Consider the following 25,644-nt stretch of genomic DNA (forward strand, 5'->3'; position numbering starts at 1 on the left):
TCTCTCTCTCTCTCTCTCCCCTGCCCCTCCCTCCATCCAAGCTTCCATTCAGAGCACCATGCCCTGCTTGGGGGGTGTAAAGAGGGGGGGTAAAGGGGGGGAGGTGGGGGGCGGGTGTCCGGCTCCCTCCCTCCTCCTCCTACCACAGCCTCGGGTAACATGAACCACCTCCCCGACACTGCCAATTAATCTCCCTCTCCCTCAACCGTACATACTGCAAATTACCATCGCGCTGGAATCCTTATAATATTGCCTTTTATAACTAAGTACTGCAAAGCAAATACACGCATTATAGCAAACCGTTAGGGAGATGTTAAGTGGGTCGGATCATGGGAAAGTGGGTATTGAGGGGGGTTCTGGGGGGGGCAGGGTGGCGCGTGCGATCACAGCTGCTGCGGGACAGCTGATCTACACAGACGCTCACAACATTAGCGAGTCGATGTTTTAGCGGTTATAGCGCCCTAAATGTGCACATATCTCTCCTCCCGGACCTAAAAATTCCACACAACGCTTCGGAATTACATTTAAACACGCTTGTCTTCATGAGGTATTACGCTGAGGGGGACCGGACTACGCTGAGAACCTTAGGAATAATGTACTTTATGAAGGCGCCAAGTTAACGCCTTCCCCCCACCTCCCCTTCGGCGGCGTCAGGGAGTACCCTAGGCCGGCCAGCACCGGTGCAGCGAGGGGCCGCAGCTGATTCTCCACTACAGTTGGTTATCAAGTTTTTTTTGGTCCACCCCGCCACTGCCCGCCCCACACGCAAGGCCGACACACACACACACACACACACACACACACACACACACACACAACGAGACATCAATACTGAACAAAAACTTTAAATCCGACTGTGCAAATATTAACCCTTCCGGTACGACGCCACGGCCCCTCGTTTCGCAGGCGTCGTGCCTCGAGGGGTCGTACCGTCGTGATCAAGAATTAACCAAAGCAGTCACACGCGACACACCCTACCTGCCTCTACCCCTTACACAGGAACACACGACACCCACAAACGTCACCCCGCCTACACCAACCCAGGGTCGGACCTACGCTGGCATCTATACGGAAGCCACACACTCCACCATGTGGTATAGCGACTACAACACACACACACACACACACACACACACACACAGAGTCCCCGAAGCGAGGGGATTTCTCCGAACGAGATCAATACAGGTTGTATAACGCCGATCATTATAATTTTACGGACGGACTTAATCCTCCAGGACACGAGGGTACTACAACCACAAACACAGGAAGAGGAAGGATAGCAGGATATACGTGAAGGATGGAGAGAGAGAGAGAGAGAGAGAGAGAGAGAGAGAGAGAGAGAGAGAGAGAGAGAGAGGCGGAGGGAGGAAGGTGGGCTGTTGAACTATCGAGCGGCACCGGTGTAATGTCTATTGTGTGGACAGACACACACACAGACACACGAACGAACGGCCCCGGCCGCCACCATTCCCACCTATCACAAGTCGCTGTGTGCCTCTGACACACATACACACACACACACACTTGTCGCCGGAGTCCCACATTATGGAGAAGAATAAGGGAAACAAGGGTGTCTCTATTAACATAAAAGTATTCAATTATATGTACAGGGAAGTTGATTCAACAAGCTGTTCACACATCCTACTTTAGGTATGAGGTGAAACACGTTTCTCATAGTTGGTCAATGAACATCAAGACACAAGGAACTATAAAAGCAGGTCCTGAGGAATAAAACTAGAATTAAAAAGAGATATGCTACAGGAAAAAGCTGGTCGACATCAAAATCTACCCACCCTAGAGGAGAGAGGAGTGAGAGGTGACCTGATCATAGCCTATGAAGCTTTCAAACCAGCCTCATGATGTAAACAGGCCTTCTTAAGATGCAAGGGCCGAACAACCAGAGGTCATCATAGTGTAAGACCAGGCAAGACAATCGTTAGCAAGGACGTAAAGAAGTACTTTTACGGTATCAGGGTAGCGGACGAGCGGACTAAGACTGATTTACGAAATGGATAATGCGGACACCTAGACAAAAGTTTAAAACGTATGATAGTGGGCGGGTGTTCAAGAGATAAGAGCCCCATTAGTGTAGAACTCCCACCCAGTACAACACAGATAGGTAATTACAGTGTGTGTGTGTGTGTGTGTGTGTGTGTGTGTGTGTGTGTGTGTGTGTGTGTGTGTGTGTGAGACGAGCCTGAACATTTGCAGGTGTGGCAGTGTTTCAGAAGCGGCCGTGAGCTACAGGGCGGCACTGACTGCTCCACCACACAAGGCCACAATGTGTGGTGGTCACAGCAGGTGTGCAGAAATCCCGCTCCCAGGTTTGGGGCTTCTCGTTGGACCCGACTACCTTGGGAAGGGAGGGAGGGAGGGAGGCTAAATGCTGTTGTCTGTGGTGAAGCAGACGGTCCACCTCTTGCCACAGGAGGCAGGCGGTCCACCTCTTGCCATTAGAGGCATGCGGTCCACCTCTTGCCACAAGAAGCATGCAGTCCATCTCTTGCCACAAGAAGCATGCGGTCCATCTCTTGCCACACGAGGCAGGCGGTCCACCTCTTGCCACAAGAGGCAGGCGGTCCTCTTCTTGCCACAAGAGGCAGGCGGTCCTCTTCTTGCCACAAGAGGCAGGCGGTCCTCTTCTTGCCACAAGAGGCAGGCGGTCCTCTTCTTGCCACAAGAGGCAGGCGGTCCTCTTCTTGCCACAAGAGGCAGGCGGTCCTCTTCTTGCCACAAGAGGCAGGCGGTCCTCTTCTTGCCACAAGAGGCAGGCGGTCCTCTTCTTGCCACAAGAGGCAGGCGGTCCACCTCTTGCCACTATAGAGGTCGGTGGACCACCTCTACACATGAGCTGGTCCACGTATTCCGTTACCAGAGCATGTCTATCAGCGTTACTCCGAGCAACGTCGATTCCCACGTCACACACAGGAAAGCGCAACAGACTTGTCACACACGTCATTCCACGTCATGACTCATCATACACCTCAACCTCTTAACCACCCGTGACCACGTCGGTGACGCCTTTCCACACGACGGGTACGACCCTCTAGAAGGCCACGTCGTCATCACACCCAGGGATCGAACCCTTGTGCACAAAGGGGTCGTTTTAACTACCGTGGCGATCGCCTCCGCCACCAACAATCAAATCCCGGCCCTGTCAACCCAGCCCACTCCCCAAAATTACCCCCACATCCCACTTTAAGCCCAACACCGGGGGAAGAGCACCCTTCTACACCGCAAGGTTAACAAAGGGATGAACCCGACGTACGGACACAGTAGACAGTGGCGGCGCGAGCCATGGAATACCCGTCAAATTACCGGGCAAAGCCTGCAACTTATTGATCAGGAACCCTTGCACCAGCAGCAGCTGCACCCGACACAACACCTTCCCTCGCACACACACACACACACACACACACACACACACACACACACCACAGTAATTTATTCCATACACACACACACAAACATACACACACACACATTACGTTCATTTAAGTGGCTACCGCAGTGGTAAACTTTATGCCCTTTAAACTCCCTCTCGGGTTTCGCACGATCAATTCAGTGTTCATAAGTAAAACACCAGCAGCTCTCCCGGTAGGTCCAGTACACTAGCCTCATCTTCATACCCCAAGCGTCTGTCGGGAGACGATCAAGAAGAAGAAGACAAAAAGAAATTACGTCAATCCGTTCACTTGCAGGGAAGCATTACTCGACACATGCATCACACAGGCGTTGGTCCTTGCGTGACTGCAGATTACCAGGCCACGACCAAGTACGGCAAAAAAAAAAAAACCAACAACTATGCATTGCAAACCAGCACAGTCATCGGCAGAGCAAGTCTGGAGCCGAGGGGGGCGGGGGCGACGGCCCCAGGCCTGGATATATAAGGCTGGGCGAATCTTAAAAAACGAATATTCCCGCGAGGTTGTAAAATAAAAAAGTCTGCAGGAATTAATGTCTCTCCCTCCCGGATCGATGGAGATCCTACGCATGCTACAGGGTATCAACCTAATGTATCCCGTCACCAACATGCTAAACTGGTACCTGCCTGGGGAGGTCACTCGCCTTAAAAAAAGAGGCCATTCATTCCTCTGCTGGCGTGAACACACACACCCACACACCACCTCCCTCCCTCCCTCCCGCCCGCCCATGAGAGTACACAGCGACCACCTCTGATGGCTGCCACCGACTCACCTCCTCAACGCGGAATGCAGAACTAAGTTTCTTTACACACACAAGTTGTCCCACCAGAGTAGTCGGACGATGTGAATCAATGACTCGTGTTCTCGCCACAATGTGATGCCCAGTGCCACTCTCGTTGTCCTCCCAGGCCCACCGTGTCCCGCTAGAACAGCCCAGTGAGGTCCTGTATACTATGTATACTATCATCATCATACACCGCCATCATTAATATCAACGGCAACTACCTCGTTACACGATGTCCCAGTCCTCTACGATGTACTCATCACCCCGACGTACATCACAATTCGCAAATCATTTCCAGTACGAGAACTCCGTAAATACGATGGGGAGCTGTGGTTTCCGTGCATTACGCACGACGTCAAGGAATGGGTGTACGGGCGAATATGGCCTTTTCTCTGTCGGTTTTTGACGCTCCCTCGCTAACGCGGGAAGCGGCTGATAAAGAAAAATGAAATTTCATTCTGGGGGAGATGGACAAATGCTGCTCGTGTCAGGCAGGTCCACAGAGAGAGAGAAGGGGGGGGAGGGGGGAATACTGGGACAAACCCCTCACAGACCGGAAGTAGCAGGATTAATTACACACAAATATCAATAAATTGATCAGACAAGAGGGATAAAGCATTAAATAAATTAAACAGATAATCATGTGCTGCCGTGTCTCTCTCCTCACATGAGCCAGCGCCCCCCCAGCCTAGCCCAGCCCAGGCGACCCAGGGGGAGACCATAAGCCAAGCCTTGCCCAGGGCGGGGGTTGCAGCGTTGAGTCCTGGTGGACACAGGGATGGTACCTCACAACACTGAGGTCAAACCATACACCACCCTTGCCGGCCGTGCCCTTGAGCACGACCCTACGATCCATGGGTACGATAACCTGGCACCTTGATCTGACCTTTGAGGGGTCATGGATCTCCTACAACTTGATCTGACCTTTGAGGGGTCATGGATCTCCAACACTTTGAGCTGACCTTTGAGGGGTCATGGATCTCCTACACTTTGAACTGACCGCGGGGTCATGGATCTCCCATCTCATTCAACCACCCTCCTAACCGCCTCTCCTCCTCTGCTCTCTTCGATCGTTCCCCTACTCCCCCAATCGTCCTCTCTGATCATCCTCTACCCCCACCAATCGTCCCTCTCCATCTCCATCTCCACCCCAAGAACACTTCAAACCTTCCTTAATCCTCTTCCTCACACGGACGCGTCTCCGCCTTTCTATCGCGGTCACTACCCGCACCGCAGACACCGCCAGACTCCTCGCAGTCGTACTCTGACTGCTGCTGAAGTCCCGTGTGTGGCTCACGAGTCTTCTCGCTGCCTGCCAGAACCTCCGCGCTAGCGACCGTCACTACACCATTCACGGGGCCCGGGCAGCCGTCAGGAGCGTCAGCGGCGGGGGTAGCCACCCACCCTGCCGGAGGAGGAACCTGGCTTCAGCATCACACTGACCGGCCTGTGAACCAGCAGGAGCAGCGGCAGCCTCCGGTCTGTAACCTCACCCGCGGTAAAGCCCCCGGTCAAATTGGATTTCAAGACCCGCTTTCAACCCCAGTGCGGGATTTAACATCAAAAGAAATCCTTTACTAACAACTGAAGGTCCCTCAAAATCGGGGGGGGCGAGGGGGGGGCCGCCTTTAAAGGTAAAACTGTGACATAACCCCTTATTACACAAAAACTTCCACCTCTACCCTACCAAAAATGGATCTACGGCCCATACAGACTTCCCTTCCGGAGGCAAGATGATCCCATCTACACCGTCTCCTGCAGGGTTCAAATTCATTGAGATGCCCCGCGATAACTGTAACCCAGCCTGGAAGTCTCCCACCACCACCATCACCACGGCCCGTCTGTACGTCGACTACCGGAACAAAAAGTCATCTGGGGCGTCTGGTACGAGGCTAAATGAAAAAGGGGAAAAAAAAAAACAGACCCACATCTAAACCCCCTCTTCCCCCCTAAGGCCAAAACCCCCATCTTGAACCCTCCCCCCTCCTCCCTCCCAGGTAGATGCCGCTCCCTGCGGAGCCAAAATCCTCCCCTTCCCATCTCGACGTCGTTCACTGGACCACTAACCCCATCCAGACGTCCCCTACCAGACCTCCCTCCATGACAAGCCCCCGCTCTCCCACCCCCCCTCACCCACCTCACCCCAACCCACCCCGATCCCCCCCTTTGCCACTACCCCCGTCCCCCTACGGTTCGTTGTATTTTCGTTATACGAGAGAATAACACGCTCACGATGTTATCAACACCACTGTCCAGAATCACCACAGGATTATGATACGACGTGGGTACTGGGACAAGAACTGAGAGAGAGAGAGAGAGAGAGAGAGAGAGAGAGAGAGAGAGAGAGTGTGTGTGTTCGCGCGCGTGCGTACGCCTCTCTCTGACATGATCTACAAAACAATACGATCACAAGAATTTATCCTTCTCCTACAGCACCACTACAATCCTACAATATACACTTCTACAGAAGAGAAAAAAGGACCCAACCTCATGTCAGAAGACCTTAGATCCTTTCCTAAAAATCCCCCCCCCCACCACCACAGCCATCTCAACCCCCCCCCCCAACCCATCCAACCTATACCCCCTTACCACAAGCTTCTCTCTCTCTCTCTCTCTCTCTCTCTCTCTCTCTCTCTCTCTCTCTCTCTCTCTCTCTCTCTCTCTCTCTCTCTCTCTCTCTCGTTGCGCCAATATGAAGCAGACCACAAGAGGCCTGTGCCGAGAGAGAGAGAGAGAGAGAGAGAGAGAGAGGGACGCAGCAAGCCACAATACACGTCTGGAGGCATAAAGACTAATAATTCATACAGATTTCAAACCTAAACAGCTGGAGGGAGGGAGGGAGGGAGGGAGGACGGCCCTGGGCTGGGGGGGTTGGGGAGGGGGAGGAACAGCAACACAAAGACCATGGACTGTGATTTTAAAACTCCACCGTGGACGCCCGAGAAGTAATCAATAATTGAAGTGGGAGCCCGGGTTGACGTAATCAATGGACTGCGGGAGGGGCAGCGGGAGGGAGAGGGAGAAGGAAGGGGGTAAGGTTAGGAGTGGAGAGGGAGGGTGGAGTGTGGGGAGAGCAGAGTATCGGCAGCTGCAGCGTCACACGTGCCCCATTCATCACCACACATGCTCACTCTACACCTTCAATGGCACGACAGATCCCGCAAGTCTCCTGCACCGTGAGACCTTCCCCCGTGTCCACGTCGGTCGTACACCCTCCCTCCCACGACGCCCTCACACGACGCCCGGGTCAAACAAGTCTTAAGTGTGCTCAGGTGGTATGGCAATGACACCGATCTGTAAATCATTTACGGACCTCTGAGAGAGAGAGAGAGAGAGAGAGAGAGAGAGAGAGAGAGAGAGAGAGAGAGAGAGAGAGAGAGACATTAGACGAGGGCGAGCGCGTATGTATACACACTTGGGAGGGAGGGGGGACCTGTGTACCTGAAAGCTACATACCTTGATACACTACCTTCACCACCACCACCACCACCAGTTCCACCCCTACCATTCCATGGGATCCGCCTACAACCATCGTAGCACGTCCAGGTCCCACATCATAACTTAATGTACAGAAGACCGACAACCCCTCCCACGGGGCGCGCGTCTTTGAGGATCAAAATTATCCTACGAGTCACATGACTGAACGGTGAAATAAAAAAAATCACACAAAAAAAAACTAAAATTACGGGCGTGTTCTCCGCACTTTCCCAGGCTAAAACATGTTAAAAATAAGCTGAAAATAAAAAGGGGATCAAGAAAATTTTTGAAAAATGTAAGAACTGTGTAAATTTTTCCAGGGTAAAAAAAAATTAGACTTTAAAGCAGATCCTTCTTTTATTACATGCATTAGCCAAAGGCAGTATCATGAAAAGTTACAGTCTCAACAAGGAAAACCTTTTACCCCCGACAATAAATTTTATTAAGTAAACTTTAACTTAATGTGAACCACATATTCTTCAAGAATTCTCAATACAACCATCATGATTTTTCATGGACACACACGCACACGCACACACACACACACACACACACACACGCCTTACCCTAGTCTGTGAAATAATCTAACACAATCCACAGTACTAAGTCTCGATACATCAGTTGATCATACAAGAAGCACAGAATGATCATATACAAGAGTCTACCCTACCATCAAACTAAGAAAATCTTAAATATCAAACACTCCAGAAGGTATGCATTAAGAACACAATAATACATCGAAAGGACGAGTACAAACTGTAAACAACCCGTGATGTACTTTCTTAAGGTGCAATTAGAAACTGTGATAATTCGGGCAAGATGTCATTCAAGTCCACCCATGACACGGGACGGGCTGAACACCTCGAGAAGGGAACTTAAGAACTAGATACACACACGCACGCACACACACACACACACACACAGACACACACACACACACACACACACACACACACCGTCCCCTCCCCAAGACCGCATCTTTCCTAAATCAAATGACCATCTTTTACCCAACTTTCTTCCCGTGATTTCCTCGAGGCATGATGGTCATGCGCTCCTCCTCGCCACCTGGCATAATCTTCGTCATGCCCCGGAGCATTGCTCTCACATATGGCTTCTTCATCCCCCCCTCCAGCACGACCCTTACTAAGCCATAGTGACGAGACCTAACTCATCACAAGCATTAAAAGCAAACCTAGGGTAGGTCTGGGACAGGTGTCTCCCAGACACATCTACCAAAACACCTCGTCCATCCACCGGTCGCCTCCAGCACGACCCTTACTAAGCCATAGTGACGAGACCCAACACATCACAAGCATTAAAAGCAAACCTAGGGTAGGTCTGGGACAGGTGTCTCCCAGACACGTCTACCAATACACCTCGTCCATCCACCGGTCGTAATCCATCACACAACTGATACAAAAAAAAAAAAAAAAAACGAGAAAAAGCCGCCGTACATGAGGCATATCACAGCTCCCCCAGGCGGCGTAATACCCTTTCCTCCAGCCATCCAATAACGTCAACACGCAATGACCAATAACGATTAGCCTCAGCCTGGACTACGAACACAACCTTCTCACACTTTACGAAGGGGACACACGAAGTCTCCCGCAAGTCTAAGCAACGGCCACGTCATTCAACGTACCCCACAGGTGATAAAGAGAAAGAGGTCGGTGTCTTGTGTAGCCTGAGCTCAGGACCAGTGTGCCTGTTAACAGACCACCTCCGACAGATCGTGTATCTGTGTGTACCTAAGCTCAGACCAATGCCTGTTAACAGACCACCTCCGACAGATCGTGTGTTGTCTGTGTGTACCTCAGCTCAGACCAATACCTGCTGACGGACCACCACCGACAGATCGTTCACAAGGCGCAAAACAAGTGTACATGGAAGACCGTACCGACAGACGCTGAAGCGAATGAATCATTCAGTCCCCGGCAGTAGCCACACACCCGATACTGCAACGCGCCCCAAGTTGCAACGCGCCCCAAGTTGCAACGCGCCCCATGTTGCAACGCGCCCCATGTTGCAACGCGCCCCTAAAAAACATACATACTTGCAAACTCGACGACACGAGAAAAAAAAAACATACAACCAGCGATTCTGCAGGACAATGAAGGCATATCCATATCACACTTCTCGAGACCAGAGCATCAATTCCACAAATTTCTGGCCACAACGCAAATACGTTAAGGTTCCACACACAGAGGACAAAATTATCATTCCCTTAATGTCGATAGGCGATCATTACGCTGATTTATCGCTTGTAACGTCCCAATAGGCTCGGCCCGATCACAATGTTTATTGCAGCAGTTATTACGGAGGTGCACACTCTCCCAGAATATCACGGAGTTGGACACCCCCCCAGCTACACCCGGCCTAGCGTGGAGCCCACCAGGTCTGACCTTAAAGTACAAGTAGGTGAAACTACTCAGGAACTGGACTGCACAAAAGACAATAGATGCTCCACCTCGAGCAGCCCTTGGCCTCATTCTCGTATCTTTATGAAGAAAGCATGAGCTTAAAACATTCATAAAACATTCTCGATAAATGAATTATGAGGAAAAAAGAAATATAATCATGTTCTAAACTACCATCATCTATTAGGTGTAAACATTAAGAAAGACCATGTCGGTACACTGTTCATCACCAGCGGGGTTGAAGACCAAGTCTACGTAGGAACCAAGCCACATATGGGTCTTCCCTGGGGAGCTCCAACATAGTCCACATTCAACCCACGCGGGCCTTTACATGGTACTTACACTGGCGCACATCAGGTGTGTGTGTGTGTGTGTGTGTGTGTGTGTGTGTGTGTGTGTGTGTGTGTGTGTGTGTGGATCCATGAACACTGATTGCTGTGTGTGTGTGTGTGTGTGTGTGTGTGTTTGGATCTATGAACAGTGATGGCAACATTTTCCTTCACCTATATACATGTGTTCCTATCATTTCTAAACGGAAAATTCTATCTGCAAAATCATGTTTCAAAATTATACGTATTTTCACACAGTTTTTTACCTATAAACATCTCGCAATCACATTACAAACTCCACCAAATTTCCTGATCCACAGCAATATTCTCGACTCTTTTTCTTTTTCGTCCACAGACGATAACACAATTATGTAACTGAATTAGGAAACACACATACATAAAACATGACATAATATACATCAAATGACCAGACACACAAATATGGATCCTCTAATAAATCATGTATCAACCATAAAATACACAGCTAACTTACATAATACTGGACATACGTACAACACCTGAACAATACATATCAACAAAACACTGTAACAAAATACATTAGTGTATGTTATGTATAAATTCATGTGACAAACACCCGCACACAGTATCAAACCACTCCAATCTTGATACAGGAACCTTAACAGGTATACGCACACACACACACACTCCACAATATACCACCCATGCCTATTTAAATATTCATTTCGAGCGGGCAAGGCAAACTACCAGAGCAGAGGCACCTGTGCAGGTGTCTTCTACGGCCAACACACCGAGGCTGAACCCGCTACATACACACCGACACGTCTATGGTCTCCTAGTAGTCACCCCAGACAGTCGTAAACATACTGGTTTTCTGGTCACCCAATGCTATTTACAATCTTTTTTGTGTGTCACTAACGACTTACCTGTACACTATGGAGGTGAACACAGTTTTACGCTTTGTCGAGTCCCATATCTTTAGATTTCTTTCCCCTATGGCGAGATTTTCTTTTCTTTTTTTTCTTTTTTTTTTTGCCCTCTGACACGGCCAGAGCGTAGGACTAACAGCAAGGAAATCCAGTTGAGCGAGTCGCGTGTGAGTTATACAATACTGTCGAATGTGGCACGCAAAATGGCGAACACGTGCGTGGCTGTGGACTGGGCGTCAGCAACCCACGTGAAAGTGTGACCCAAAACCTATCCTAAAGCTAAGAGAGGGAACTTGAAATCCACCGAAGTGCTGCCTCTGCTCCGCCGACGTTAATTAACCCTCGCGATACCCAGGAAGTAGTAACCTCCTAGTTGGCGGTTGCCTGCTATCTACTACCTGTGTTTGTGTGCGGATATATATATATATATATATATATATATATATATATATATATATATAGAGAGAGAGAGAGAGAGAGAGAGAGAGAGAGAGAGAGAGAGAGAGAGAGAGAGAGGAGAGAGAGAGAGAGAGAGAGAGAGGAGAGAGAGAGAGAGAGAGAGAGAGAGAGAGAGAGAGAGAGAGAGAGAGAGAGAGAGGTAGATATGAAGTGGAAATAGTTCTATTCAAACCATAAATCACAGCGGGGAAAATCACGGGACCAATGCACTGCAAATTACACGAGACAACAGCCATCTGACACCTGGGCTTTATATGCCACTGTAAAGACACATTATCTTCCACTGTACTGAGAATATCTTCCACTGCACTGCCGATATTTCCTACCGTGCAAACAATATTTCCCAACGCACAGGCAATATTCCACTGTACAGACAATATTCTTCACTGTACAGACAATATCTTCCACTGTGCAGACGATAGACAATATCTTTCACTGTACACAATATCTTTCACTGTACAGACAATATTTTCCAGTTTACAAGGCAATATTTTCCAACGTACAGATAATATCTATCCACAACAGCAGCTGCTGTACGTATCTCCGGCTACATTTACCGACATACTCGCATGCACAGACAAATACATTCGATGAAAGAGATCAAATATTCAGCTGAGGAGACATATCTTTGAGTGTGAGTGTACAGACAACGGAGTCCTGTACACGTATATCCTAAACACCGGGTGTGTGTGTGTGTGTGTGTGTGTGTGTGTGTGTGTGTGTGTGTGTTGATCAGCACACCCCTGCTGTAGCAATCCACTGAAAGCATTCCATAATTAGAAACCTCGAAAACAAAAAAGGAGTTAAACCCCCTCTATATATAGACGAGCAAGGTCCACTTCTGTCTGGGTCCCCCTCTTCCTCTCCTGCCTCCTCTTGGAAGGCCTTCGCTGGCTGGAGGACTCCCCCCGCCCACAACCTAGGCTGTAGCACAACACAAAGGCTGCATAACGATGGCCTGGTGACCAACCAACCAACCACCACCAGCGGGCCAACACTTGTGCAACTTTAACCTGCTGCTGCTGCTGGTGGGTGACACACACACACACAGGCACAGCACACAGGCACACACACAGGCACACAGGCACACACACACACACCGATCTGGGTGGGTAGTACAATCAATGCCGGTACGATACAATCACCCGTCATAAGCTTCTAACGCCTCGCCATCTCCCCCCCAACACACCCTCCCCTCCCTCATTCCTACCTCCACAACAATGACAAAAATAATGTTCATAAATTTTCTTGCTTAGACACACCTGTCGCGAGCGAGCGGGCGAGCGGGTTAGGTCGGGTGGCCAGTGGACACGGGCAAATGTTTCAAGGTATTAACATTCACACATTCTCACACGAAGACACCTTTTTTTTTTTTTTTTTTGTCTTGACAAGTGTATCATGAAACGGTTCACACACACACACACAGAACAAAAAAAATATGGCACGACAGACACACAAAACCATGAGGACAGTCCAAGTGAACACAGAGGACACGTATGTTCCAACTTAAACCACTGGCAAACGTAGAAACAAAAGTGTGTGTCTGTGCGTCTGTCTCTTGGGCCACGATGCATCTGCTCAGGTCGCGAGTACTTCTGTACGCGAGGGAGGGACGGGGGGCGCCGCGCACGACGGCGTGGAGGGTAATCAGCGGCTGCTGTTCAGTAATTATGAAAATGAGGCCAACGAGCAAGTGCTGGACGCGCCTATCATCCATCACAGATGATGAGTCCCAGAATTACACGGAGTGGTGTGCGCTTCCCAGACAAAATGCTGTCATAAAGATGCGACCAATTAAGGTCGCAGAGATGGGTAGACACCAGCCTTACCAGACACACACACACACACACACACACACACACACCACACACACACACGTCGATAACAAAGCTGTAAAATCTATGAGATGGTTCACCTCAGAAACAGCTCCACAGAACAGTGCGAAAGGTTCCGTTCAAGTAGCTACTACGTAAACGAGGGACAAAAAGAAAAAAGGGCGAAAACAATGGCACATCGGGTGGAGGGTCAATATTTTCGCGAGTATAAATATGGAGTAGCTCAGGTCGATAGTTTCAGTGGAAGTTGTGAGGAGTACACGTGTGGTCGGGTCGAGGGGAGGACGAACCATTCCCGATACATGAGTTATACGAGGTTAAAAGTCCTTGACGGGTAATAAGGCATCTATTTAGCCCTCAATGCTCATTCTGTCATGATGGTGCTTAAAGGACATTGTCAGTAAAGCTGCACGATGGTGAACTAAGCCATACGTCAAATATGAAGTCCAATGACGTCGGAAACGCGACAATCAAATATGATGTCATGTGTTACATCAGAAACTGAAACCCTACCTCATAACAGCCCGAGAGAGAGAGAGAGAGAGAGAGAGAGAGAGAGAGAGAGAGAGAGAGAGAGAGAGAGAGAGAGAGAGAGAGAGAGAGAGAGAGAGACGGTCGTCACGCAAGCTGCACTTTCCTGACTTTGTATTTATGTAATCCAAGTTTCAGCTCAAAAACTGCCACTGCTTGAGTTTCCGTATGAGACACTTTTGACAACATAACCACAAAGTTGCCGGAGAAGTTATACCTGGAAAACGCTGTTCTCGCGTGAAGCCTTTAAAACTCACCTGCACGCGCCCTCGGCGTGGCCAAACACTCCCCCGTGTCCACGCCCTTATCAGCGGAGGCCGGACGTGTACGCCTGCATCACGGTAGTACACAGACGACCCCGACCCGGTCGCTGATGTAAGCGCTGGTAACACCTCTTCCATCTGTACCCACCTCCCTTCCACAGTGGTAGCTGGCGTCTCGACCCATCGCTAAAAGCGCACACGACCATATCAACCACACCAAAAGGTCTAGTCGTGTACGTTAACCTTTCTAGCTCTCTCAACCACATCCAAACCCATTTTACTACCTCACCCAGCCTCATCCCCATCCAGCAGTTCAGTCCACCCAACTTAATGTCACAGTGATGAACGAACTATGCTGGAAAGAACGCGTCAGCACCATCATCAAGTGTCCTCCGGCTATCGTTTCTACATTCTTCGTCGACTCTGGTGAGACATGGACTACCTCTCCCCTCCCAGCACCTGAACTGGTGAACGTCTAACACAACTTTCGGTCTTCTTAAACTCGCCTTTACGTCTCTCCTGTCTGGCCTTCATCTTTATCCCACACACACACACACACACACACACACACACACAACAGGGACCACTGGGAGATATGCAAAAGACCACAGCTAGATCATCCTCGGTCCCTCTTACAACAGGCATCAAGATGGGGGTCAACAACACCCTGGTGCTTCCCCACTCCAGCCGGCCATCATCTGGACCTCGTCCAGCACTTCCATGTGAAGCTACAGCTACCTCCTCGCCGCCGTGACCTCCTGCCACCCAAACACACTCGTCCCAGTGTCACGGCTCAACTACAATGCCGCATCGAGCCAACCCAAACTCGTCCATACCGTTAAAAGAACAGATCTACCTCAGCTAACGTCAACATCAACAAAATCAGTAGACTGGACACGATCTCTAGGTTTCCCTCTCTCCCCTTTACTAGTGGTGTACAGCCCACCAGCAAGTGATCCAGAGGAGCTATGGGGCGACTTGGGAGAGGCGTCTGTGCAATCGCAACCAGTCGCCAGCACAAGACGAGGCACAGTACACGAAGTAGAGGGTTGGCTATCAACAGTCACGAGTCGATGACTGGCTACGGACGAGTCTCAGGGGCCTCATTATCTTAGGGGGGGGGTGTCTCTTAAGGGTAGCGAGGCCCTAAAGGTGTATTATTGGCCGTGTGTGTGTGTGTGTGTGTGTATGCTAGCCTAACCTCCCACAAGGACCGTGGAACAGAACGTTCCCCGCCCCTCACGCTACTGACCCGCCCATTACTCTCCTCCCTATTCCCACGTGGACCCCAACCGCCCCACTACTAGACCTCCACCTTCCACAACCGAACGGTCCACCCACTCCCTCGCTCCCTTCTCTCCTCCATCAACGACAGGTGACCTGATTCACCTGTTCAGGACAGGTATGTGGGGGCTGCTGGAGCCCTCTTGACCCACCTGTGCTCCAGGAACAGACACACACACACACACACACACACACACACACACGCTACATGATAGATATATGCATGGAATTCTCATGAGCCTTTGCTGCAGCCAGAGTAACATCCACCGAAAACTAACGCTTTTACTGGTTCTCTTTCGACAGCATACAAACCGGTTCAACCGGCCTTCACGGGGTAAACAAGTAATGCATCAACAGGTCCAGCAAAGCTACAGGGGAAAAAAAAATATATATGTGGCCGGCATGACGGGCGTTCCGTGTTTGTTCCTGGGTGCCAAGAGTACCTTGGGGGAGGTATGGGAGAACAGGGGAGAAGGGGATATGCGGGAAGAAAGCAGATGGAGGTACTGAGGGAGCAGAGTGGGGATAGGGGTATCTGACAAGTCTGGAGAGGATCACCAGGGCAACTCTCATTCATTCTTCCCTCCTCCTCCTCCAGTAAGGTTTCCCTTTTCAAAGACTGGGCGGGCGTCTGCGATCACCCGAGGAACTCAAATTAAACCTCCCACTGTCGACGTACTCTTTAATCAACCCTTTGCGGTCGACATGGCTCAGACTGGGCCATAGTCATGCTCCTGCCATGCTGGATAGTGAAGGGGAGAAAAAAAAATAATAACTAGCATTGCCTGATGTTCCTCCTAGAGTGTCAGACGTAGGTATGATACGATGAATTTATAAGAAACAAATATTATAAGCAATGACATTCTCTCTCTCTCTCTCTCTCTCTCTCTCTCTCTCTCTCTCTCTCTCTCTCTCTCTCTCTCTCTCTCTCTCTCTCTCTTTCTTCCCCCTCTCTTTCTTCCTCTCTCTCTCTCTCTCTCTCTCTCTCTCTCTCTCTCTCTCTCTCTCTCTCTCTCTCTCTCTCTCTGTGCCCCAGTACATACATGTAACACAGCTGGACTCGCCATCATCCAACCTTCCTCAAGAGACAAATCTCGAAAAAAAAAAAAAACCTAATATGCAAATTGATTTGTAACTCTCCGAGGCTGAAAAAGTGTAATCCGATGGTCACCATGACTGGGATGCGACACCGACGGTGTAAGCATAAAGGTCCCAGCAAATACAGTCGTCCTCCCCAGCTAACCCGCTAAAAGAAGAACGTGTCCAAAGAGAGAGAGAGAGAGAGAGAGAGAGAGAGAGAGAGAGAGAGAGAGAGAGAGAGAGAGAGAGAGAGACGAGATAATGTGTACTAGAGAAAAAAAAAAAGGAATTTCTCAAGTCCTCGCCCAGTTATTACATGGCAATGGTGCTTCCCCCCCGGTCGTCCTGCAATACCCATCACGGAACCCTTGACTGAACCTCGCTCCCCACACACAACCACGCCAGCACGATCCAGGGCAAATGACACAGAGAGTACGCAATCACCCTCCCTTATCTCATCGTCATCTTCCCAATTGGATCCAGTGGTCTGTTCCCCACTGTCCGCTACCCTGTTTGTTTACCATCACGAGATACATTCCAATCTACTACATAGAATGGTTCTCGTCCATAAAGCCACGTACCTATCGTAAGAATTATGCAAATCTGGGATTCCGCAGACCCAAGCAGGCAGGCGAGGAGGGGCAATTCCCAATTCCCCGAGACAGGCTCGCCTCCTACGCCCGCCAGAGACTGCTGATAAATACAGACCATATTCATGGGAAAAAATTTCATGACAGCATTTGTTAAACTTACGAAATGATTCCGTGAAGACGTTTCTCCGGGACAAGGCAAACACCACTGGCACTATAAGAGTCAAGTTGTATGTTGAACCTTCAACCTCACAATCAAGTTGTATGTTGAACCTTCAGCCTCACAGTCAAGTTGTATGTTGAACCTTCAGCCTCACAGGCAAGTTGTATGTTGAACCTTCAGCCTCACAGGCAAGTTGTATGTTGAACCTTCAACCTCACAATCAAGTATGTTGAACCTTCAGCCTCACAGGCAAGTTGTATGTTGAACCTTCAGCCTCACAGTCAAGTTGTATGTTGAACCTTCAGCCTCACAGTCAAGTTGTATGTTGAACCTTTGGACAACAGCATCTCCTCACTGTCACATGCCCACATCTCCGGCCAGACTATGAAGGCGCCACCAACTGCTTTCCGGCAAACATCTCAATATCCCATCACGGCGCAGAGGGACGCTGTCGCTGAAACTATCTATCCCATTAAAGATCCCATCATGGTGCAGAGGGACGGTGAACTATCTATCCCATTAAAGATCCTATCATGGTGCGGAGGGACGCTGAGCTATCTATCCCATTAAAGATCCTATCACGGCGCAGGACTAAACTATCTATCCCATTAAAGATCCCAACATGGAGCAGAGGGACGCTAAACTATCTATCCCATTAAAGATCCCATCATGGTGCAGAGGGATGCTGAGCTATCTATCCCATTAACGCCTATCGCATACATAATATTCTGAGTTACATAAATTACATGTCCACTCTACAACACTTGTAATCATCAACTGCAACAGGAAGTGCATATATCCATTAGTGCGCGCACGCGCGCTCACACACACACACACACACACACACACACACACACAGGGCTGCTGGGAGGCAGTGCTCTCACGCTGAGCCACGAGAGGAGACCAGCAGGAACGACTGTCCCTGCAATTAGGTTGCTGCTCCCTAGACACAACGGGACAGCATTTTGTTGCCCCCCCCACCCCCGAGATAATTGGGCCAGTAATGGTAGATGGCCGATAATGACACGATTTATACCATGCACTGGGCCTTGTCTCCATAGGAGGGGGAAGAGGGGAGAAAGGGAGGCCAGTGGTCCACCCTGCCCTGAAAAAAAAGACAATCTTCAAATGACCTCTTCAAAAAAAAAACCTCTTTCCAAGCCATCTTCCCAAAAGACGTTCCTCTCTCCATAGAACGTGGCGATGCGATGCGGATCCGTCACACCGCGCAGAACCCATGGTTTTAGCTCATGGGAATATAATAATATGGCGAGGCTGGCCACCCACATAATGCAACGTATTAACCCCGGCCGATACCTACCTCCACCCTCAGCTGCATCGCCCCGGTTCGTTTTGCATCGCGCTCTATTTCTATTTCTATTCAGCAGCTTTCAGGGCAGCGGGAGATAGCTAAATAAGGACCAGTATTGAACACGGTGATATTACATTATTTCCCGCGAGGTAGGAAAAAAAAAACATGTAAAAGGTGTTCAATGCTAATTTAACTGTCAATGGTGGTGTGAGATGATCACCCCTGACCACACCATGGGTGCTAAGCCACCAGTCACCCAGTGTTCCCCCTGACCACACCATGGGTGCTAGGCTACCAGTCACCCAGTGTTCCCCCTGACCACACCATGGGTGCTAGGCCACCAGTCACCTGACCACACTAGGGGGTCCTAGCCAAGCATTGTGGGGCCGCTCTACAGTCGCCGAAGGATTCCCAGCAGCTACCACTTTCCAGGGACCTGGGGTTCTGGAGGCTTTCATAGCCAATTCACTTGGCTTGTCCGGCCAATTCCACCCTATTATTCTCTCTTTATAGGCCAACTCAAAGCAATACACTGCAGCGTAATGGGATCATTAGCATTGGGCAAACCAAGAGGGTAGAGAGAGAGAGCATCCTTTACCCCCACGGGACCGGTCGTAAACCTCGCTACTCCCCCTCCCTCGCTAAGTACTCTCGTAAATCGTAAATAAACACAAAAAAATAACTGTAGCCACCACTTTCAAAACGTACGTGAAGGAAATTGGTTCTTAAATGCCTTCCAACCCTCAATTTGTATATCCAAAGCTTGGAAGTGAACTGCTCGTACATCACACACAACCACAAGTGGACCACCCGACCAAACAACTCAAAAAAGTTTCCCTGAATATTAGTTTTTCTACACAAAAAGAGAGAGAAATTATTCACTTACCTACTTAGAGGCGAAAGAATCTCGTTCGCATCATGATGAACCTATGCGAACAACATGGAATTCCATCTTTGTTCCAGTCAATGAAGGTAGTAAACGGTGTAGGCATTACGGACTTCCCTGGGCCAACAACCTATTAACATCTGAGCACTGCGTCAGACGGCTCTGAACAGCAACAGGTAAATGCCATCCAGTGCATCAGTACTATAAGTGAATCTCGACTCCCCCCTGTGAGCACGACGGCACAACTCCCCAGCCCTGACCTAAGTCCTGACCTTTAAAGGTCAGGTCAGGTCAGGTCATATTGAAGGGGTTGGTACCACCGTGGTCAAGGAGGGTAAACATTTCTTCTTCTCAAGTAACCCCTTACCTTTGGATGGTTTCGGAGGCACCCATAACCCCCCCACATCTCAACCATCGAGTGAGGCGACCGTGTTGATCCACTCTACTAAGTTGGGCTTTCCACTTTGGGGATGAGGCAGCTGAACCACCTTTGACAACGATCGTTAACAAGAATGCAACATGCCACTGGGTAGCCCTGCTGGCCCCCCTACCACAACATGCCAGCGTGGGTGACTGGTTTCTAACACGTCCTGTGTATACTTACACGTTTGCACTGGGTCCTCCCCGTTGACGCCCCCTACCACGGCCTCTGTTGGTGGGGTCCTTGTGGATGTGCTTGCTGTGGGTGCTGGCAAGGTGCTGCGGTGGTGGTGCTGTTGGTGTCAAAGAGTTGCCGTCCTTACGATCTGAAGAGAAAACAACGACGACATTTAAATAAAAGGAAAGGCGTTGACCTTTGACCACACATCCACCAGACCTTGTGTGCCACACTAACCATTCATGATACACGCCGACTCTACATTTTTCATCCACAAACATTCAAAAAACTTGGAAAAGGTTCCCCTTCAACATGACACCACATACTGTATGATTCATCTGAACCACTGCACCTTCATTCTGGACAGATAAATGTTAAAATATCATAAAACGTTTCTCTTAAATATATAGTTTCAGTGCCAGTTCCCGTATACCTTACAAAAAAAAAACATTCAATGCTCATTAAACGTTTCCCTTGAGTCATTACACAAACATTGTCGTTTACTAAGCGATTGATACAAACCACCTTTTCAGAAGCGTACATCGTGTTCTCAGTAACAATGCTCAAATTATTATCGTACTTGAAAAACACAAACACAACCTTCTTGGCCACAACTCCAGTTGGTCGTGTGAGCAACGTCTGCACCCACTACTCCAAAAAACGGTGGTACGACCTAAAAGTACAACGGTGCCACGACCCTTGATCTCTGCGTTACGATCCTTGAGTACATTAGTAATGTACGACCCTTACGACATGAGTACAACCAAGGATGGTGTCGTCGAGCTCAAGGGTCGTAACGTCGGGCGAAAAGGTCGTAACGTCGTGCTCAAGGGTACTCAAAGTCGTAGTCAAAGGTCGTAACGCCTTTTCGTCACAGCTCACAAGAGAAGTGTCAGTGACTGTCAAAAGATCACAACCAACGTGTACACACATGACTGTTACAGCAGAGAACATGAGAAGGCAGCTGACAAGGGAAGTAAACAATGTCCCAGCTCACTAGAGGAGCGTGTATGACTGACGACACAGCTCAACGGAGGTGTACATAACCCGTCACAGCTCACAACGGAGTGAACATGACTGTCACAGCTCACAAGACTAGTGTACATGGGATAGTTAACATCTCGAGATAGCTTAGGCAAGGAGCGACTCGGAAGTGTGGCGTGTGAGGGCCAGACGGGACGATGGTCCACACCCACACACACACACACGCAGTACGGGGTTCGTCTCATAAGATGGCCGGCTATATACAGCGAGTGTATCGACAATTACAGCGTCATTGCTTCCCACACACTGACGTCACCAGAGCCAACAGAAGATAACTTCATCAACACCTTCCACGGTTCGACAAATACGGAACGTTTTATATATATATATATATATATATATATATATATATATATATATATATATATATATATATATAACCCTGCACTTAAAAGGTCACTCCCACATCAAGTCACTATGCAAATTGTTCTTTCAGCACCTTTAATGAGACATTTCAACAGCACTACAAAAAAAAAAAAAATCCAGGTATTAAACAGATATCGCCTTTCAGGCCTGGCCTCAGTAACCAGACAATGAGGCCCGATTCCCTGACCACGTGTTGTCAGTACACGTGGTTAAGCACGTCCTACAGGCAACGAACGAGCATGTATACGACACCAAGAGCTTCGTCTACTGACCACATGAACTGCATCTGTGTTGTTCACTACACCAGCATCCTGGCCGGAGCAGAGAGGAGAGGAAGCGACCGAACACAGAGGACCGAGAAGAAACTTTTCCTTTGGAAAAGTAATATTTTCAACACGGGGGTCACCAGCCATAACCTCAAAGAATATAAAGTAACACAAAAGTAATATATTTTCTCGAGACCCAATATCCAAAAACTTCCCAGGAATACAAAGTACAAGGGGGAGGTACCAAAGAAAGGTACAGCAAAGTATGACTTAAAAAAAAAAAAAAAGTAATATTTCCTTGGCGGACGCCGGCCATAACCCTACACAACTACAACCCGCCAGTAAATCCCAAACTGGCACCATAGTGCGACGACCTGATCCTCCACGACACACTGGCCGATATGGAAGGGGAGTTAACTTTATTTCTTAAGGTACTGATAACATTCATCTAGTCCCGTCATATATATATATATATATATATATATATATATATATATATATATATATATATATATATATATATACCCGCTGGTCATGCAGCTCCGTCATGTTAAAGTGCGCTACAAGCCTCGGGCTTTGGGACGGCACAAACAGCAGTGGCCAAGCCTCGGGCTGTGGTTCGGCGCATGACAACAAAACTCTAATAATACGACATAATATTCCAGACATTCCGATGGTTATCAATGTGAGGACCACAGGAACGTACTGCAAGTACACACACACACACACACACACACACACACACACACACTCCACTCGCCAGCCTAGTCTGTCAAGGAGGAGACTCTTGGGTAAAACATTACCTAAATGCTTCGGCAGTCCACACACCAAACAAGTCAAAAAGCTTTTAATATATCACATCAAACCCCCCAAAAAATATATATATATATATGTAAGACAAGAGACTGTGCCAAGGCCGAGAAACCAGTTTAAACTACAATTCCCCACCACCCGTACTCCATCCCCCAACCAGAGGTTTAATATGAAATTGATGTTCGGGTTTAACGTTGCGTGCGGCAGGGCAGTGGCCAGGCTGCGGCCAGGCTGCGGCACCACACGTGACGCCAACCACCGTCTCCATGGTAACAAGCTCACCACACAACATACATACATACATACATACATATATATACCGGACCGTATAATGACGTACATATGACCATAAACATCATATAAACTTGCGAGTGCCTGATGAGCTCAAAGCTTCACCTCAGAACAACGTAAGCAATAAGCCAGACACGTTCGTGTGTGTGTGTGTGTGTGTGTGTGTGTGTGTGTGTGTACTGCAACACACACGACTCCCGCTAACGACCTATCCCAGCCTGATATTCGCTCAATATATCCACCACCCGCCACACATGTACAGCATTACCCGCTCCACACCTTTCAATTAACCACTAAAAATTACTATCGATCTGGCTGCGGAACGAGCCACCGTGTCCCTACCGCTGCAGCAGCACCAGCGACCAACAGCCACCGTGTCCCTACCGCACCAGCGACCAACAGCCACCGTGTCCCTACCACACCAGCGACCAACAGCCACCGTGACCCTACCGCACCAGCGACCAACAGCCACCGTGTCCCTACCGCACCAGCCACCAACAGCCACCGTGTCCCTACCGCACCAGCGACCAACAGCCACCGTGTCCCTACCGCACCAGCGACCAACAGCCACCGTGTCCCTACCGCACCAGCGACCAACAGCCACCGTGTCCCTACCGCACCAGCGACCAACAGCCACCGTGACCCTACCATACCAGCGACCAACAGCCACCGTGACCCTACCACACCAGCGACCAACAGCCACCGTGTCCCTACCACACCAGCGACCAACAGCCACCGTGACCCTACCGCACCAGCCACCAACAGCCACCGGCCTTGCAATCTTAACATACACTCCAGTCCACGCAGCAACCAGGCCTGCTACCCTAACTACCTTAAACTAGGCATCGAGCTATGAACCGGCGAGGCGATGCAGTCAACAACCAAGCTCGTCGCCCTAACAACCTTAACTATGCGTCAGGCTGTGGTCTGACGACGAGGATTCAGTCAATAACGAAGCAACAGTAACTTTAAGACGGCAGGAGTGACAGAAACGAAAACCAAGAGAGACCCCACGGTGAAGGCAGCTGGTGGACCAAGAGGAAACACTGTGGCAGCTGGTGGACCAAGAGGACATGATGGGAGAAGGTTTAACACCACCACCATCCAGCAAGCTAGGCTCATGACGCAGTACAGGACCCTGATCGCCTCCGGGACGAACGTTGGCGCTACATCAGCAAGGTGAGGAAACTGGGTCATTTTCTCATAATCACCGGATCATCCCAGGGTTTCTCAACGGCCCAGGTTTTCTTCAACTTTTCGCGCGCCCTTCAGAATACACACGGGTAGAGGCTCCCCCCCCGTGGTCATACTAGTTTCAAAAGGGTAAAAGTTTCCTTCTGAACTGTAAGGGTTGAGGCTTCCTTCTGATCCCTAAGGGACTAGGACTTCCTACAGATCCCTTAGGCTTCCCTCTGATCCCTAAGGGACAAGGGACTTTCTTCTAAATCCCAGGGAGCGGCAGGCTTCCTCGTGACCCCCCCACCGGGCTGAAGCTTTCCTTGACTCGGGAGGAGTCACCAGGACCCAACACACACGACGCACCAGCTCCAGCCTCGTCACGCGAAGTCCAGAAAGCACCTCATCACAACACTCGCCCGTCTCCAGGCCTCCATAACCTCCCACCCCCCACGAAACCTACGCTGATCTACCATTCAAAGGTTCTTGTCTCGGAGTCAATCGTGGAGGCACTCGAGCGCGAGGGGGCCGTGGCATTTACCCTTTCAAACTTCACAACCATCGGACTCCCTGCTTCCCAGTTTCCTGTATGTCAACACCTGCGTCCGTCTGGTTCCCCACCTCCACCCCAATCGCGCCCTCACTCCTTCCAGAGCATCATAAACCATCTATAATGGCGCCGCTGACAATGCCCCCGAATACACCAGAAGTGCATCTCATCGAGTGGCATGGAGTAATACACGGCACCTCAATCTGTTGACAAGCCATCATCCAGTCCCCCACAACTTGTACCAGAATGTTCACGCGTCTTAAACTCCCGCCTCTGGGTTAAAGGCTCATACCGGCACAGACTGACGCGCTCACTGCCGCCCTAAACAATAGCCTGATGTTCTCTACGTTGTTAGCTACGCTCTCTACTTCCCAACACCTGGCTACCGGATCGAGCACTACTATTGAACACAAGAAGCAACGTGAACATTCTTCGGTTGATAACACAATAAGAGCCATATTGGCCTTCGCACCCGCCTTGCATTATAATAACCCAAGGGGAAAGGTTAATGCCATCCCTAACCTGCAACTAGACCAACTGGCCAGGCAAGCCACGTCTCCTTACCAGCAACTACCAATTGACTCCATGTCTCACTCAGTTACCTCACGAGAGGCCAATGTGCTATACAGCACTGTGGTGCCCAAACTACGGCTCAAAAGCAGAGCGAAACACAACAGACCAGACACAACACACCCCTTGCACACAGCAGGCAACAGACGAGACAGGAGCACACGCCAAACAACAGACCAGACACGTCTGCAGGCAACAGATCAAACATGCCTGTAAAAGCAGACAAC

General features: G+C 49.5%; 1 protein-coding gene across 3 annotated transcripts in view; it reads right to left on the reverse strand.

Annotated features, from left to right (window-relative positions):
* LOC139750975 (ELAV-like protein 1) overlaps window positions 1–25,644 on the reverse strand; it is a 252,264-nt gene that overhangs the window by 161,620 nt on the left and 65,000 nt on the right. For all 3 annotated transcript variants that reach the window (XM_071665959.1, XM_071665960.1, XM_071665957.1), the window contains exon 2: window positions 20,348–20,489. The gene's annotated coding sequence lies outside the window, so the exon portion shown is untranslated. The remainder of the gene's footprint in view (window positions 1–20,347; window positions 20,490–25,644) is intronic.

Source organism: Panulirus ornatus, chromosome 10 (assembly GCF_036320965.1).
Source record: "Panulirus ornatus isolate Po-2019 chromosome 10, ASM3632096v1, whole genome shotgun sequence".
Classification (NCBI taxonomy): Eukaryota; Metazoa; Arthropoda; class Malacostraca; order Decapoda; family Palinuridae; genus Panulirus; species Panulirus ornatus.